Source organism: Schistocerca nitens, chromosome 9 (assembly GCF_023898315.1).
Source record: "Schistocerca nitens isolate TAMUIC-IGC-003100 chromosome 9, iqSchNite1.1, whole genome shotgun sequence".
Taxonomy (NCBI): Eukaryota; Metazoa; Arthropoda; class Insecta; order Orthoptera; family Acrididae; genus Schistocerca; species Schistocerca nitens.
This window is the reverse complement of record NC_064622.1, coordinates 79029954-79046386: the sequence shown is the minus strand read 5'-3', so window position 1 is coordinate 79046386 and position 16433 is coordinate 79029954. Positions and strand designations below refer to the sequence as shown.

The window sequence follows — 16433 nt, the reverse complement described above, 5'->3', positions numbered from 1 at the left end:
ATGGTACAGCAGAGCATAAAGCCCTATGCGTCTAGGTGTGAAAAAGGGTTGTTTGCCAGAAAATTCTAATGTCTACAGTAGTGCAACATTAAATTATTCCATATCAAGAGAGAATCTTTCATTTACCTGTCATAGTCTCCCTGAGAATTTAAACCAACCAAAAATCAACGTTTTCACCTGTTCAAAATCGCTCTACAGGTCAGGTCGAGGTCTATAATTCTGGTTCGATCACACATATTTGTCACAGTTAGATAACTACTTTTTAAAAACATTACACAAAATTGTCATATTAAATAAATGTCGCTTAAAAACGATGCTTTCGTCGTTTAAATTTTACACCAAATTGATCTGTACAGCAGTGTAATATCATATCTGTATATTATAGTGCAGCTGGGGAAGTGTTTGACTCTTTTCTCTACAGTGGAAACCGCATTTACAAAAATAAAAAAAGAAGCAAAATCAAACAACTAAATGTGCTAAAAGCATCATATTTTGATTGTATTTTCTACGTAATTGTCCTCCGCTTCGAGAATAACAATTAGCGTTATGAGAAACTGTAACTCTAAACAAAGCAATTCATTTAATTTTGCTTCTTTTACGAGCAATGCTGTAGCAAAGGGGGGAGCAGATATGCTAAACCACGACTCAGAGAATGTAGGTAGATGAGTAGTACTATTAGACTCGACCATAAGCTATAGTGTTGGTTTCATTGAACTAAGCTTGCCCCCCCCCCCCCCGGAAAGCGTAAATACAGTAATGCGAAGAAAATTTGCATGAAAAATTGAGCCCATAAGTTGTAGGAGTATAACTAGTCGTGCGTTCTGATATTAATCTTTGCTAAGAAGGGAAATAAAACATAATGCCCTCGAACGGAGGAAGTTCTTTCAGCGCCTACATTACAACGAAAGCAAGTTACATTGCGCAGGAGCAAAAATTTTCATTATTGTTATAATTCGAAGTTTACATCTACCACCTCTATAAGTAACCCAAAGTTGCGGTTCAACACGAGGAGCAGTAAAATGAAATGTCATGTGGCTGGGGCCTCCCGTCGGGTAGAGCGGTCGCCTGGTTCAAGTCATTTTAGTTCACGCCACTTCGGCGTCTTGCGTGTCGAACAAGGAGCAGTGTCTATGGGAGTCTTATAACTGGGAGAGCTACAGGTTAGTTATACTCTATACAGACAAGTCTCATTTCGGGAGAACATTGAAAATATGAGCCAGTAAATACAAACGGAGTTCATTGCTGCTTTAAATAACTGAAATAACTGCTCTCGAACTGACCAAAATAGGCTACGTCAACTAGGTAAAAATTTACGAGACTTCTTCTCACCACACTAAACTTAATCAGTTGATGGTGGTGGGGTGGGGTGGGGGGTAGGGGTAAATCTATGTACATGGGAGGCAAAAAACATTCTACTATATTTAGTACATGGGAGGCAAAAAACATTCTACTATATTTATTAAGATTATCATTGAAACACTGCACCAGAGCGCCTGTCTCGAGACATATTTTGTGCCTGCTTATAACAGTTTTAGCAATTGTGCTGTCCTCAGAGGTACACGTGAGACTTCCGGTACGACATATAGGGTTAATCTGCGAGGAAGTACCTTCTCCACTGAAGAATGGAAGATATGTCGAGGTAGTGTATTTTGTACCTGCCTAACAGAGTTTTAGCAACTGTGATATTCTCAGTGGCACAGATAAGGCTTCCGGTACGACACATACGTTTCGTCTGCAAGGAAGAGCGGTAAATTCATTTAAGGTCGGCTACATTCATCGATCTTTCGTAATGGGTTGGTTCCTATCCCAATAAATACAGTAGAGGACTGCATCTATCTACGGTCGCGGGTTCAAATCCTGTCTCGGGCATGGATGTGTGTGATGTCCTTAGGTTAGTTAGGTTTAAGTAGTTCTAAGTCTACGGGACTGATGACCTCAGATGTTCAGTCCCATAGTGCTTAGAGCCCTTTGAACCATTCTGACTGCATCTATGTTACAACAATGTTCTATAACCGTATGTGAAACACTGTATAGACATGACCTATGCACATTTATTATTAGGTGAACTCTATTTTTCTACAGTTAAAATACACTCCTGGAAATGGAAAAAAGAACACATTGACACCGGTGTGTCAGACCCACCATACTTGCTCCGGACACTGCGAGAGGGCTGTACAAGCAATGATCACACGCACGGCACAGCGGACACACCAGGAACCGCGGTGTTGGCCGTCGAATGGCGCTAGCTGCGCAGCATTTGTGCACCGCCGCCGTCAGTGTCAACCAGTTTGCCGTGGCATACGGAGCTCCATCGCAGTCTTTAACACTGGTAGCATGCCACGACAGCGTGGACGTGAACCGTATGTGCAGTTGACGGACTTTGAGCGAGGGCGTATAGTGGGCATGCGGGAGGCCGGGTGGACGTACCGCCGAATTGCTCAACACGTGGGGCGTGAGGTCTCCACAGTACATCGATGTTGTCGCCAGTGGTCGGCGGAAGGTGCACGTGCCCGTCGACCTGGGACCGGACCGCAGCGACGCACGGATGCACGCCAAGACCGTAGGATCCTACGCAGTGCCGTAGGGGACCGCACCGCCACTTCCCAGCAAATTAGGGACACTGTTGCTCCTGGGGTATCGGCGAGGACCATTCGCAACCGTCTCCATGAAGCTGGGCTACGGTCCCGCACACCGTTAGGCCGTCTTCCGCTCACGCCCCAACATCGTGCAGCCCGCCTCCAGTGGTGTCGCGACAGGCGTGAATGGAGGGACGAATGGAGACGTGTCGTCTTCAGCGATGACAGTCGCTTCTGCCTTGGTGCCAATGATGGTCGTATGCGTGTTTGGCGCCGTGCAGGTGAGCGCCACAATCAGGACTGCATACGACCGAGGCACACAGGGCCAACACCCGGCATCATGGTGTGTGGAGCGATCTCCTACACTGGCCGTACACCACTGGTGATCGTCGAGGGGACACTGAATAGTGCACGGTACATCCAAACCGTCATCGAACCCATCGTTCTACCATTCCTAGACCGGCAAGGGAACTTGCTGTTCCAACAGGACAATGCACGTCCGCATGTATCCCGTGCCACCCAACGTGCTCTAGAAGGTGTAAGTCAACTACCCTGGCCAGCAAGATCTCCGGATCTGTCCCCCATTGAGCATGTTTGGGACTGGATGAAGCGTCGTCTCACGCGGTCTGCACGTCCAGCACGAACGCTGGTCCAACTGAGGCGCCAGGTGGAAATGGCATGGCAAGCCGTTCCACAGGACTACATCCAGCATCTCTACGATCGTCTCCATGGGAGAATAGCAGCCTGCATTGCTGCGAAAGGTGGATATACACTGTACTAGTGCCGACATTGTGCATGCTCTGTTGCCTGTGTCTATGTGCCTGTGGTTCTGTCAGTGTGACCATGTGATGTATCTGACCCCAGGAATGTGTCAATAAAGTTTCCCCTTCCTGGGACAATGAATTCACGGTGTTCTTATTTCAATTTCCAGGAGTGTATCAAAATTATTAATGTGATTTGATGGCTACAATAACATTTTTTATGGCACTGACACTCATTGCTTTTAGAAACAGTCGTCATAATTGTCGAAATATTTTTTCTATTTCCACTGATGCCTGTATAGAATTTCCTGTCAAGCCTCTTCAACCAAATTAGTTCGGCATGTAGATCGTCCATACTGGTTTCGGATCGTATACAGTTCGATTATTTTCCCACGTAAGGACTTGAGGGAGAAATGGTCCAGGACACCTTCCCCTAATGTACTACAACCTGATCACCCCCATCCCCCCCTGCAGCACTGAACTCGTATTCGGAATGAATAGGATTCAAAATCCAATACTTGGTGCCGACGTGATGTCAAAGTCCTTCTTCCCGATGATTTCCACTCTTCGAATAGCTGAAGACCAACTTTCATAGTAGACGACCCACCACTGACACGGAAGTGATTTTTCAGGGACGGTCTAGAATATTAGACGATGTGTTTTTGGTTTCTTAGCGAATTTACGATTCTATTTGTTTGCACAATATTCACAAGTTTGACCAAGTCATCTTCTCAAGTGCTGCGAGAGGTAGTCTGAAGCCGGTACTGCAGACATGAACGATGGATTAGATCGTACCGGTGTACTGTAACTGGCGTGTCAACTAGCCAACAAGCGGGAGAAGTTTTAGAGATTGTGCGTTCGTCTTGGCCAGCTGACAAGCTAGGTGTTCTAACCAGCTGCGATATCTAATAGACGATCGTTCATTCGTACATTAGCCGTATAAAGGTGCGTTCACACCCGTGCGCCTTGCGCACGGCGGACTGAGCTTGTCCCACACGCAAGTAGAGGGGCGTGTCTGCGGACTGAGCTTGTCCCACACGCAAGTAGAGGGGCGTGTCTGCCCGCCTGCTTTGGGGAGACTCGTGCGCACAGTTCAGAGGGATGCGCGAGTTTCCACAGGAGCATGCGCTTCCATACCTCGTTCGTGCAACGGCTGCATGCGCAGGGGAAGTCGCACAGGTGCAAAACCACTTTAACGCAAGTTTCAGCCGTTCTTTTGTGGGTGGAGTCTAGGCAACGAGTACGTCTATGAACGACCCTCGCAGAACCTGACGAAGACAATTTGTACAGAAAATGGAATCGTCAGCCGAGCTAACACCCAGAGATATACAGGGTGTTACAAAAAGGTACGGCCAAACTTTCAGGAAACATTCCTCACACACAAATAAAGAAAAGATGATATGTGGACATGTGTCCGGAAACGCTTAATTTCCATGTTAGAGCTCATTTTAGTTTCGTCCGTATGTACTGTACTTCCTCGATTCACCGCCAGTTGGCCCAATTGAAGGAAGGTAATGTTGACTTCGGTGCTTGTGTTGACATGCGACTCATTGCTCTACAGTACTAGCATCAAGCACATCAGTACGTAGCATCAACAGGTTAGTGTTCATCACGAACGTGGTTTTGCAGTCAGTGCAATGTTCACAAATGCGGAGTTGGCAGATGCCCATTTGATGTATGGATTAGCACGGGGAAATAGCCGTGGCGCGGTACGTTTGTATCGACACAGATTTCCAGAACGAAGATGTCCCCACAGGAAGACGTTCGAAGCAATTGATTGTCGTCTTAGGGAGCACGGAACATTCCAGGCTATGACTCGCGACTGGGGAAGACCTAGAACGACGAGGACACCTGCGATGGACGAGGCAATTCTTCGTGCAGTTGACGATAACCCTAGTGTCAGCGACAGAGAAGTTGCTGCTGTACAAGGTAATGTTGACCACGTCACTGTATGGAGAGTGCTACGGGAGAACCAGTTGTTTCCGTACCATGTACAGCGTGTGCAGGCACTATCAGCAGCTGCTTGGCCTCCACGGGTACACGTCTGCGAGTGGTTCATCCAACAATGTGTCAATCCTCATTTCAGTGTAAATGTTCTCTTTACGGATGAGACTTCATTCCAACGTGATCAAATTGTAAATTTTCACAATCGACATGTGTGGGCTGACGAGAATCCGCACGCAATTGCGCAATCACGTCATCAACACAGATTTTCTGTGAACGTTTGGGCAGGCATTGTTGATGATGTCTTGATTGGGCCCCATGTTCTTCCACCTACGCTCAATGGAGCACGTTATCACGTTTTCATACGGGATACTCCACCTGTGCTGCTAGAACATGTGCCTTTACAAGTACGACACAACATGTGGTTCATGCACGATGGACCTCCTGCACATTTCAGACGAAGTGTTCGTACGCTTCTCAACAACAGATTCGGTGACGATGGATTGGTAGAGGCGGACCAATTCCATGGCCTCCACGCTCTCCTGACCTTAACCCTCTTGACTTTCATTTATGGGGGCATTTGAAAGCTCTTGTCTACGCAACCACGGTACCAAATGTAGAGACTCTTCGTGCTGGTATTGTGGACGGCTGTGATACAATACGCCATTCTCCAGGGCTGCATCAGCGCATCAGAGATTCCATGCGACGGAGGGTGTATGCGTGTATCCTCGCTAACGGAGGACATGTTGAGCATTTCCTGTAGCAAAGTGTTTGAAGTCACGCTGGTACGTTCTGTTGCTGTGTGTTTCTATTCCATGATTAATGTGATTTGAAGAGAAGTAATAAAATGAGCTCTAACATGGAAAGTAAGCGTTTCCGGGCACATGTCCACATAATATATTTTCTTTCTTTGTGTGTGAGGAATGTTTCCTGAAAGTTTGGCCGTACCTTTTTGTAACACCCTGTATCTACTACCGGCCTCTCCGGGATAAAGGGGCACTTCGGAAACAGAGTAGCTAGAGCAAGGTTTGGCTCGTTGCAGCGTGTAAGGATGAAATATTTACAAAAGACTGTAATTTGGACAGGTGACTGTACAGTGGGGTGTATAGTACAGGTAGTGCGCGTCGCCCATGGAGCAGACCAGTAAGAGTGATAGACCCACGTGCTGAGGTAGTACAAAAAGCAACAGACACGGAAGGTAGGGTAGACCCGGGTGCCAGAAGAACCGACTATAGACAGACGGAGAGAGAGAGAGAGAGAGACAGAGAGAGGAGAGAGAGAGAGAGAGAAAGAAAGAGAAGCAGGGTTTGGCGGCGAGCGCGAGACGACGAGACGAACCTATGAGGTGCGTCGTGAGGCCCGGGTGGTGGTGTTGGAATAACCAGTCGCGCGGCGCGGCGGCGGCGCCGGCGCCCGCGGAGGGCCCCAGGCGGTCGTGCAGCGCGCCCGCGGCCGCCACGGGCACGGGGCTACCGCGGCTGGGCGGCGAGTGCATGCCCGCCGTCGGCGTCTTTCTCGCCTCTACGCCACTGCGGCCCAGACCTTGCAACCAGCGGACAACAGCCGTCAGCGCCTCCTGACCCACTCACTACACAAGTTAGATGTTATCCGCCAACTGGTACCAGTCTCGCCACGCTCTGCAAGTCTATTTGAAACACACTTAGATCTACAACTATATCTATGGCAGTCTTCGATCCATCCTGATCCAGAAGTACCACTGCATGGCGTACCTTCCCAAGCGCAGTACGCAGCCCCTATCAGAGAGAACTCAGAAAAAACTTGCAAGGACAAAGTAGAATGTTACCTAAGGAAGCGTCTCGAGAGCGCTACAAATGATAGTTCGAAAGCGTCCAGTACTTGTCACTACACTGAATTTCATAACTTTTTTCATCTACCTAAATAGAGAAGCAGCATTTTTTTCCTAAACGATTTACAATTCCTATCTTTCTTGAAAAAATGGGATACACCGCCCCACGATGTTCGGAAATGATAGAAAAGGAAGGAAGGAAATGTTTAAATTTTAGGATCAAGTCACTGATCCAAGTCCCATTACACAACGAGAGTAGATGTAAGCTGTCCTAACATCCTCGTCAGTCATATATGCAGCATATGTTGACGGGCATTTTCTGTTATACTCTTGTTTTCAAGACGTTTGAAAGCTGCTTAAAAAAAGTAAATGGTTTATTGTAAAAGATCCGGATTTGCCTCGGTGCCACGGTAGATAAAAAAGTTTACGTCTCTGCCGTCCGGGAAAGCATCCGTCTCCCTGCGTACTGTCGCAGTAATGAATACCACTATAGTACTGCCACATGAACTAATTTCTGCTGTTTAGCTTCTGTCTTTTCTTTTCCTCTGGATTCAGCATCAGTTGCCTTTGTCCCAACTGGAAACATTACGTCAAGGATAAGATACTGCATTTTGCATCTTGAAAAATCCAAATAACCCGAATAATACACTATTTCCTATTGGCTTTTATAATTTCTTATGTGTATAACGTTAACTGACTTTTCGCTCTGCTTTATCAGTATTCAACAAATACCGTCATTGCACTTCATTTGTTTCTGGGAGGCCTTAAGTAACTTTCTAGAAAATTATATAAATTATAAACTTGGAGTGCAACTGTTGTGAACATACATATCGCCGAAAAAATTCTCAGACATTCGCAGAAAGTTGTTATCTCTGCAGCTCCAGTACCCGAAGAACGTTTCATTCACACAGTTTGGACTGGAACAGCGAACACGTCCGACGACAGTCTTTATCATTTTCAACGAAATCGACGCAAATGAAATGAATACATCTCCAAAAAACTTTGCTACCCAAAAAGCATCTTCAGAAACTTTCACTGTCAGATTAAATTAGAACAACAATTTCTCGTAACATATGAATTGCTCACTAACGACAAGGTATATAACAACATTTGTGGACCAAAAACACTGATATTTACACTGAGACACATTTTCTGCGTACATTTCATTTAATACTACATTCTTAATTAATATGGAAATAAGCAGTCACAAATAGAAACAGAGCTTCACTTGACTGGTACCATTTAGAAATAACATACATGCTTCCGCGCTATAAGCATGTGCGATAACATAAACGTGTCACTTCACTTTTAATTGATGACAAGAGGAAAACTGTTTTGTATTGCAGGAACCTGTATATCGGACGATAGAAAGATCTGTTCAGAAAACCTTTCGATGGAACTTAACGTGAACGAAACAAAACACAGATTCTGAAATTATGGAAACGACTGCATGTAATTTGTTTTATGAATTTGTACCACAGGACGTAAGTTATGACAAATTTTTCCTTTTGTCGACAGGAATGGAGGGAGGAGGCGTGGGAGAAATAAGGTGGAATTATGCTGCAGTTGTATTCCATCAAACTTTTTTCAGAACTTTGAATAATGAGCCAGTTGTAGCCAGTGTTGACGCAACGATTTCTTTACCTTCAAACGTGATTTGCGAAAACCAACCGTTATGATTTTGTATAATACAGAGTGGACGAGAAGTGTGGGGGAAAAAAGCGTCTCGTGATTTAAATTAGTACAACGTAGGTAATAAATAATAGCCCGGTCATATGAACAAAGACCAGTATATAATGGGCAAACTGCATAAAAATGTAATTTTGGCGGTTGGCACCATCGTGTGGAACCACAATACTGCCAGCAATAAGTAAATAAGGAATTAATATTTTGGTGACCCCCCTGACTTTTGCTTACTGCGAATGAATGTAATAGACCAAAGTATTTAAGCGTGTAAATGAATCTGATGTTTCTGCAGAGAGAGATTCGGGAGTGCGAAGAGAATTAGCCACTATAATCCAACTTAGGTAGATACAATTAATATAAAGACAACGTTTCTGAGAGCTTTGCGTGTCGGGAACAGATCGCATGCTTAACCGAAGCGGAGAGAGCAGACACAGACTGAGGCTCAATGTCCCAGGATCTACGCCTGTTTGTTTTTTTTTTCTTTTTCCATTAATTTCAGATGATAAGAATCTCTTTTTTTCCAGTCGGCACGACTCAGTAACCCCATATAATTTTAGGGAAGTCGCGTGCGGTATTCGTGCTGTATTGGGCTTCGGCCGCGCCGCCGTAACAATAGGCATGTGTGTGGTACGCAACCGTTGGGAAATTCAGTCGTAATCACGCACCGATTTGCGCCACTGCTTCGTGTCGCTTCAGCAGCGCAGGCTGGCGAGCTTTTCTTCCCGAGGCGCACTGAGACATTACGCAAGAATCACTATCCTACTGTGCTGTCCATTCGCCGCTGAATAAGTAGTTGTCCGAGTTAAGGTGGAGATCTGTTGCGCAAAATCCTGCGGTATCTACCAGAGATAAACGCTGGCGACGAACTTTTAAACTGCATGTCAAAAATCGTCGTGTCATTACAAACTCGAAGCAAACGTCGTAACCAAGTAACTGCAATTTCCATGCAAAGAACGTAACAAGCAAAAGAACGAAATTTAAGTTTCCAGAATACGATCTGTAATATCGTCATAGCGATCTCTGTGTAAAAGAGTACAAGGTTCAATTCGATGGCTTCGAGGGGCATTTTTGTATCGTTCCTTTGAGAAACGATAGTTACAGGTAGTGTGTGTAGCCGTTTATGCAGGCCCTGGTCCAAAAACATCAGACACTGAAGTATTTTCGACCACTCTAAAAATGTGGAATTTTTTAAAAAAAGTTCATGCTTCACAGACATACAGAGGACTCAGACCTACAATTTTTCCCCATGTTCTATGGAAACGATAATCAAAAAAATGTTCAAATGTGTGTGAAATTTTATGGGACTTAACTGCTAAGGTCATCAGTCCCTAAGCTTACACACTACTTAACCTAAATTATCCTAAGGACACACACATACACCCGTGCCCGAGGGAGGACTCGAACCTCCGCCGGGACCAGCCGTACAGTCCATGACTGCAGCGCCTAAGACCGCTCGGCTAATCCCGCGCGGCACGGGCTGTAGAACTGAATAAACTAATGAGAGACGACTTTGGGGGGGGGGGGAGCACCGTAGTTTATATAAAACATATTCTTAGTGTCTAGGTGATGCATTATCCCCCACATTTTAAGTACGTAAAAGGAGTATTTCTCCTCCCAAAAGAAGGTTGCTTCCATTGTCTTTTTCTTCCTTCTGACACTCTTCTAACGTCGCCCATGAAATTATCTGATGCATCAGAGGCCCATATCCTTTAGTTTTCGTATACACACTTATCCACTATTTTAAAAACTGAGCAGTAATGGAGCTGCCTCTCTTCTTGAATACTAAGCTAATCTCTCAATTTCAATTAATCGAATAGTTTTAGTCCTCTCTTTTGTATTTTTAGTCATCGGTAGTTGTTGTGTTTGCGTTTTGATTGCGCTAGTAAATATACTGCAGTAGTATTTGGAAATCAGTCCGCCTGGCAAGCCATAACACTGGTGTTCACCTGTCGCTGACTTTCTCAATATAGCGTGGGTGGCCGCGCTTGCGACGTCAGGCGTGGCGCCGATTGTTCAGCTGAGAAAGTGCAGAGGCATCAGACGCACGGCTGGCCGATTAACCTTGAACGCTGATGCAATAATGCTTCTCCGACAGAAAAACCAATCGGCCGTCTGGCCGTTTGCAGCTCGGCTCACCTCGCCGGCACCAGCGCAGCGCGGCATGGCGAGGCGCAGCGCTTGCTGCAACAGCCGCCGCTCGCGGCCTTGGCGTTAAATTGATTTCGCGTCTGCTCGCAATAAACGTCATTACTGTACCCCGCAACAAGCAAAAAATTCTCTTTTCAGAATCGATGTGATAACAAAAGACCGCTACAATCGTCACAACGTACGTGTATAAAACACACACACCCTTGGCCGGGCAACTATGCAAAATTCGGCCACGTGGCGCTGACATTCTCTTCTCATACATAATATCGCTGAATGAGAGAGGAGGTTACATCCTAGATAAGGCAGTGGAAAAATAAGACAGATGAAAACGACTGACGAGAAAATGCTGTACAAGAAAAACCCTGTAGGAAGAAGATAGGTGAAGCCTATGGAGGCGGAGAACATTTTTATTCTCACTGGCGTCGGGAGGTCAAAATGAGAAATAGAGAGCTCTTCTGCTGGACATACTTGGAGAACAAGTACCTACAAGATGGTAGTCTGAAGAATTTGCGGAACCCTCAGAAAAGCCACTGCTAGGACAAAAGTACTGGGCGGGAAGCAGGGCTGTGGTGGTGCTGTGGAGATGGAACAGTGGTAGGAGGTAGAAGTTGAAGAAGTGTAAGATAAGATGCTGCATATGGGCTCTAAAGTCAAGTAAGTTCGAAGACGTTGGAGAACACTAAACGGCGTCCAACGTGTCTAGAGAGTAGGAAAACATACAAATTTTCATACCAGGGAAAAATTGGGTATAATTTTACTTTCATAATCATCTTACACTTCCAACACTACGTTTACGAATGCAACGAGCTATAAAAAAAATTATGTACTCGTATTCTTGAATGAGTTAACTGATTTGGAAATTCAAGGTTAATATAAGTGGGCGATCAAAAAGTTTCCGTTCAAAGGCTGTACAATTCAGAATTGGTGTGCCAATTTGGCAAACTCGCCGTGAGCACTGATACAATTATCCCAACGAAGCTCCAGGTTCAAGATACCCACTTGGTAGAAGACTGTGTCCTACTGAGTGAAGAAGTCCGGAATGCCTGCTGCAGCCGGCCGGTGTGGCCGTGCGGTTCTAGGCGCTTCAGTCTGGAACCGCGTGACCGCTACGGTCGCAGGTTCGAATCCTGCCTCGGGCATGGATGTGTGTGATGTCCTTAGGTTAGTTAGGTTTAAGTAGTTCTAGGGGACTGATGACCACAGATGTTAAGTCCCTTAGTGCTCAGAGCCATTTGAACCATTTGAACCAATGCCTGCTGCACATTCTCACCCTACATAAATCGTCGATCTTGCAAGGCCTTTTACAAGGGGCCGATGGCGTGACAATCGCTTGGGGAGACACCAGGACTATAGGGCGTGTGCTCGAGTGTGTCCCACTTGAGCTGGCGTAACTTTTGGTTTTGGACATTTGCAGTATGGGAATTTGACGCAACATTCCACAACGGTGGTTTTCGATAGACATACTGCCCCATAAACAGTCTTCATTCTCCGATGGATGTCTACCAGTGTTTCTCCTTCGGCAGCCAAGAAAAGAATAACAGCACTTAGACCTGTTTGGACGTATCTGGTAATAAAGTCGCCATAATTCACTTTTCCGCATTTACCGCACACACGTCGGAAAGACGCGAATGCCGCTTTCATCCCTACACGTCGGTGCTTATATTCCCGCATCGGAGTCCCGCAACGTTGCATACTGCAGCAAGGCCATAAAACCGAAACTTTTTGATCGTTCGTCACACTTATTCTTTGGGAATTTTTGCACGTACGTACATTTGACCTTAGACGTTAAAAACGGATTCCTATAAACAGCTGTTAGCACGTGTCCATTCTGAGATTGGATTTGGGTCCAACTGAAGAGCACTTAATTCAGTTTTACCAGCAACCGAAAAAGGGACAGACCGTAGATAGTGCAGGCCTGAGGTAAGTAAGTTAGAAGAGACTATCACTTGATCCACAGCCCAACAGCCAGAGGCAACGTCCCATCGAAGCGTTAAAGATGCAGCCCTCGCTGAGTTTGAAACAAGCAGTTGATTGCGCCGCGTCAGGTCACGTACAATCAACACGCCCACTCGAGGGGAAACCAGCAGTAGTCGCCCTTGACAAAACTGAGATAACCTATGACACGAACTCAATGAATCGCATGTTTCTGACGAATCTATGATGCAGTTTGTATTTGAGACTCAAAAGAGGTTTTATGCTCTGCGAGCTTATCACAGCAGTTGTTTTCTGATAAAACGCTACGTAAGGCCCCTTTTTTCCCACAATCGATTACGTCACGTGCTTATTGAGCAGCCATTCGCAATCAAACCAGAAAGGAACTGTGCACAGTGGCAGTTCGTCAGTTATCGGGCTTGTTTATTCCGGTTCTCCGAACGCAGAACATCTCGATAGGAAAACGGTTCGTTGAAAATGCTAATCTACTTTCGAAACAAGAGCTTATTGTCATCATCGTTAAATTGCAGTAGTGCAGCAGTTGGATACGAAGGTAACTTACCAGGGAAGCAACAGAGAAGAGGAAAAAGTAGCAGCGGAGAGTAATCGGACTCTGTTCAGCCCACAAGTGATTTTATTGTCAGACTTCTCCGCGCTGTTGACAGTCGGTCCATCGGATGAGGGCGTTAAGCTCGAATGTGCTTTGTGTATTTCAGAAGGACAGTGCCATATGCCATCATTGTGTTTCATCGTGTATTTTCGTTTATTTGTAGGATACCCATAAATCGGTACACAATGCTACACTTCTCAAACAGCCTAAGAACTGGTGAGCCATAGGACCTTAACAACGCTCACAGATACCCTCGAGACTCCTTAAATGCTTGGGGCTGCTCTTGCGGGTGGATGAATGTTTACGATACGCCGTGGCTGGACGGAGACTTTGACCACGGTAAAACTACCTCAGAGCTAACGCTCTATTCCACAATGTTGCCATTGGCATCCGCATAGGAATGTTTTTGAAAGTAAGTTGAGAATTAATTCTCTCTATAGATAATTTATATCGAGATGCTAGATTGTTTAAAAGAAACACATTTTTATGGCCTCTGCGTATTTATGGAAAGAAGAACACATGTAATCATTTAGAAGTTCCGCAGCACACCTACACCAAGTGCAGTACGGTCAGTGTCTCTCTTTCAAGACGGACAGTAACCCGACAATAGCGGGTATGGGTCCCTATCACGGATCACGAAGTATACTCTGGGTCCGGAACTTGCGTAAGGCTTCATATGCACTGCACTATATCCATCTTTATACGTAGCTATCTGGGATTATAATGCTTAAATTGTACTAAGATTATAGCTGCACAACTAATAGTGGAACTGCAGAGAGGAAACGTAGAAGCTACGGATCCACACTGGCTGTTTATACCGATTCCAGCTGAGGCTGCAAGTAAACGGAGGAAACGGAGCGGGCTAGGCATGTAAAGGACCGCTTGGCAAACGTAAGGCTCGATGTTTCTTCTTCTGCTCACACTGATCCAACATTTAACGCAAAATAAAGGCAGCACTTTTTCACTCCCTTTTTATTTCCCCCTTTCCCAGCAGCGCGTTTGAAAATTGCGGTAAACATAGCTACATCCATTTTTATTTAAAGGGCAGTAGAAAGAAAATGAGAGATGGAAAAAAGCAACTAAATTGTTTATTATTTCAAAAGTTATCGCTGTAACTGTTAATACATTTATGGAAAAATGTTTGCAGTTGTTCCCAGGCGTGCACCTTTTCGTCCGAAGCAAATCGGCGGCGTATGTGGGGAGGGATCAGTATTGTATAGAGGATGTGTAGGGGCTTCACAGCGAAACTTCTGCGTAGCAGGCGAAACAAACTTGGCAACGTGTGGGTAGTGCCTTATCCTGCAACAGAATCATGCTGTCGGTCAACATTTCTGGGCGCTCGAACCTGACTTCAGTTTCTGTAAAATGTGCCCGTACCGCCATGCGTTAGGCATCATTCTGTTGCAATATAATGCCCCAATCACATGTTGCCAAAGTGGTTTCGACTACGCTTTTGAAGTTTCGTTGGGAAACCCTTACAAATCTTCCATGCAGTCCCTTATATCTCCGCATGCGACTTAGTTATTTTTGGACACCTAAAGAAAGACATTTTTGGCCGTCGATTTGCTTCGGACGAAGAAGAGCACGGCTGGATAAAATCGTGGTTCTGCAGGCAATCGCAAACATTTTTCCATGAAGGCAATGACGAAATGGTTCAAATGGCTCTGAGCACTATGGGACTCAACATCTGAGGTCATCAGTCCCCTAGACTTAGAACTACTTAAACCTAAGGACATCACACGCATCCATGCCCGAGGCAGGATTCGAACCTGCGACCGTAGCAGCAGCGCGGTTCCGGACTGGAGCACCTAGAACCGCTCGGCCACCGCGGCCGGCGAAGGCAATGACAGCCTTGCCTCACATGAAATAAATGTATTAACGTTTATGGCGATTACTTTTGAAATAATGTTGAGTTTACTTACATTTTTCCATCTGTCTCATTTTCATTTGACTGTCCCTTATATTTGGTCTTTTAACTCCCAAATAGCCACATAGATTAGAATTACATGTATTCATTTTATAATATATGTAGAACAGTGACCAACGGTTGGAATGAAAATTTGTCTCACTCGCTGTTGTATCCTAGAGAGTGGACCGGAAAAGATTTTCGAATGGCGACAGATGAGGTACATAGTTTCACTTCTAGGGGACTCAGTAGGTGAAGTTACGATCGTTGACCACGGATCCAAATACTTCTCCCTTTTGATACTATTGTCTAGCTTCGGTACCATCATCGGTTTCACCTCCAGTGAATCATATTGGGCATTTACGTAGAAGGGAAATTGAGGCTCAAGTCGCCGTATGGATACCAGTTCAGGAAGCTAGCGCGACAAACTGTGTGAAAGTGTCTTACAGTTAGGAATGGATGATATCATAAGTTACGTACGCAGGTATTAGATAAATACTGGGGAACTGCTACGACAGCAGACGTTGCTATCTCAGTCAGTAGGTAACAGTGGTCCAGCTACTTGGTCATGAGCTGCCGGCCGCACTGCGTACTTGGACACGGCGCAGGCTACAGCGCGCGGCGCCTTGTTATAGCGGCGTGCACTCGGACGGAGACCGAAGCGGTGCGTGATTGGAGGCGGCCAGGGGGCGACGGCGGCGGCGGCGGCGGCGGCGGCGGCGGCAGCGGGCGTTAAGTCTATCGATTCCTTTGAAGGGGCCGCGTCTGCCCCCGCTCTTCCGCCTGTCCGTCTCCCCCTCCCTTCCCCCTTCGCGCTCTCACTCTGACTGTATCTCTCTCTCGCGCGCGCGGCCCTGTAATTGTGCTGGCCAGTTTGTAGCCGGGCCCCCAGCCGGTAAATAACTCGACGCCGACGCCGACGCCGACGCCCGCCGGCGCCTGTGCCGCCTCTGTCCGCATACATGCAGCTCGCAAGAAGTGGCTTCGGCTCCCGTCCTCCATTTCGAATCCAGCACTGACCAAGTCCCGTTGGTTTTCGGAAAGGCGAGCGAATGAAGAACCT

At 46.0% G+C, this 16433-nt stretch overlaps 1 protein-coding gene across 1 annotated transcript in view; it reads right to left on the bottom strand.

Annotated features, from left to right (window-relative positions):
- Window positions 1–16433, bottom strand: part of LOC126204016 (homeobox protein cut) — a 502556-nt gene that overhangs the window by 15227 nt on the left and 470896 nt on the right. The window lies entirely within an intron of this gene.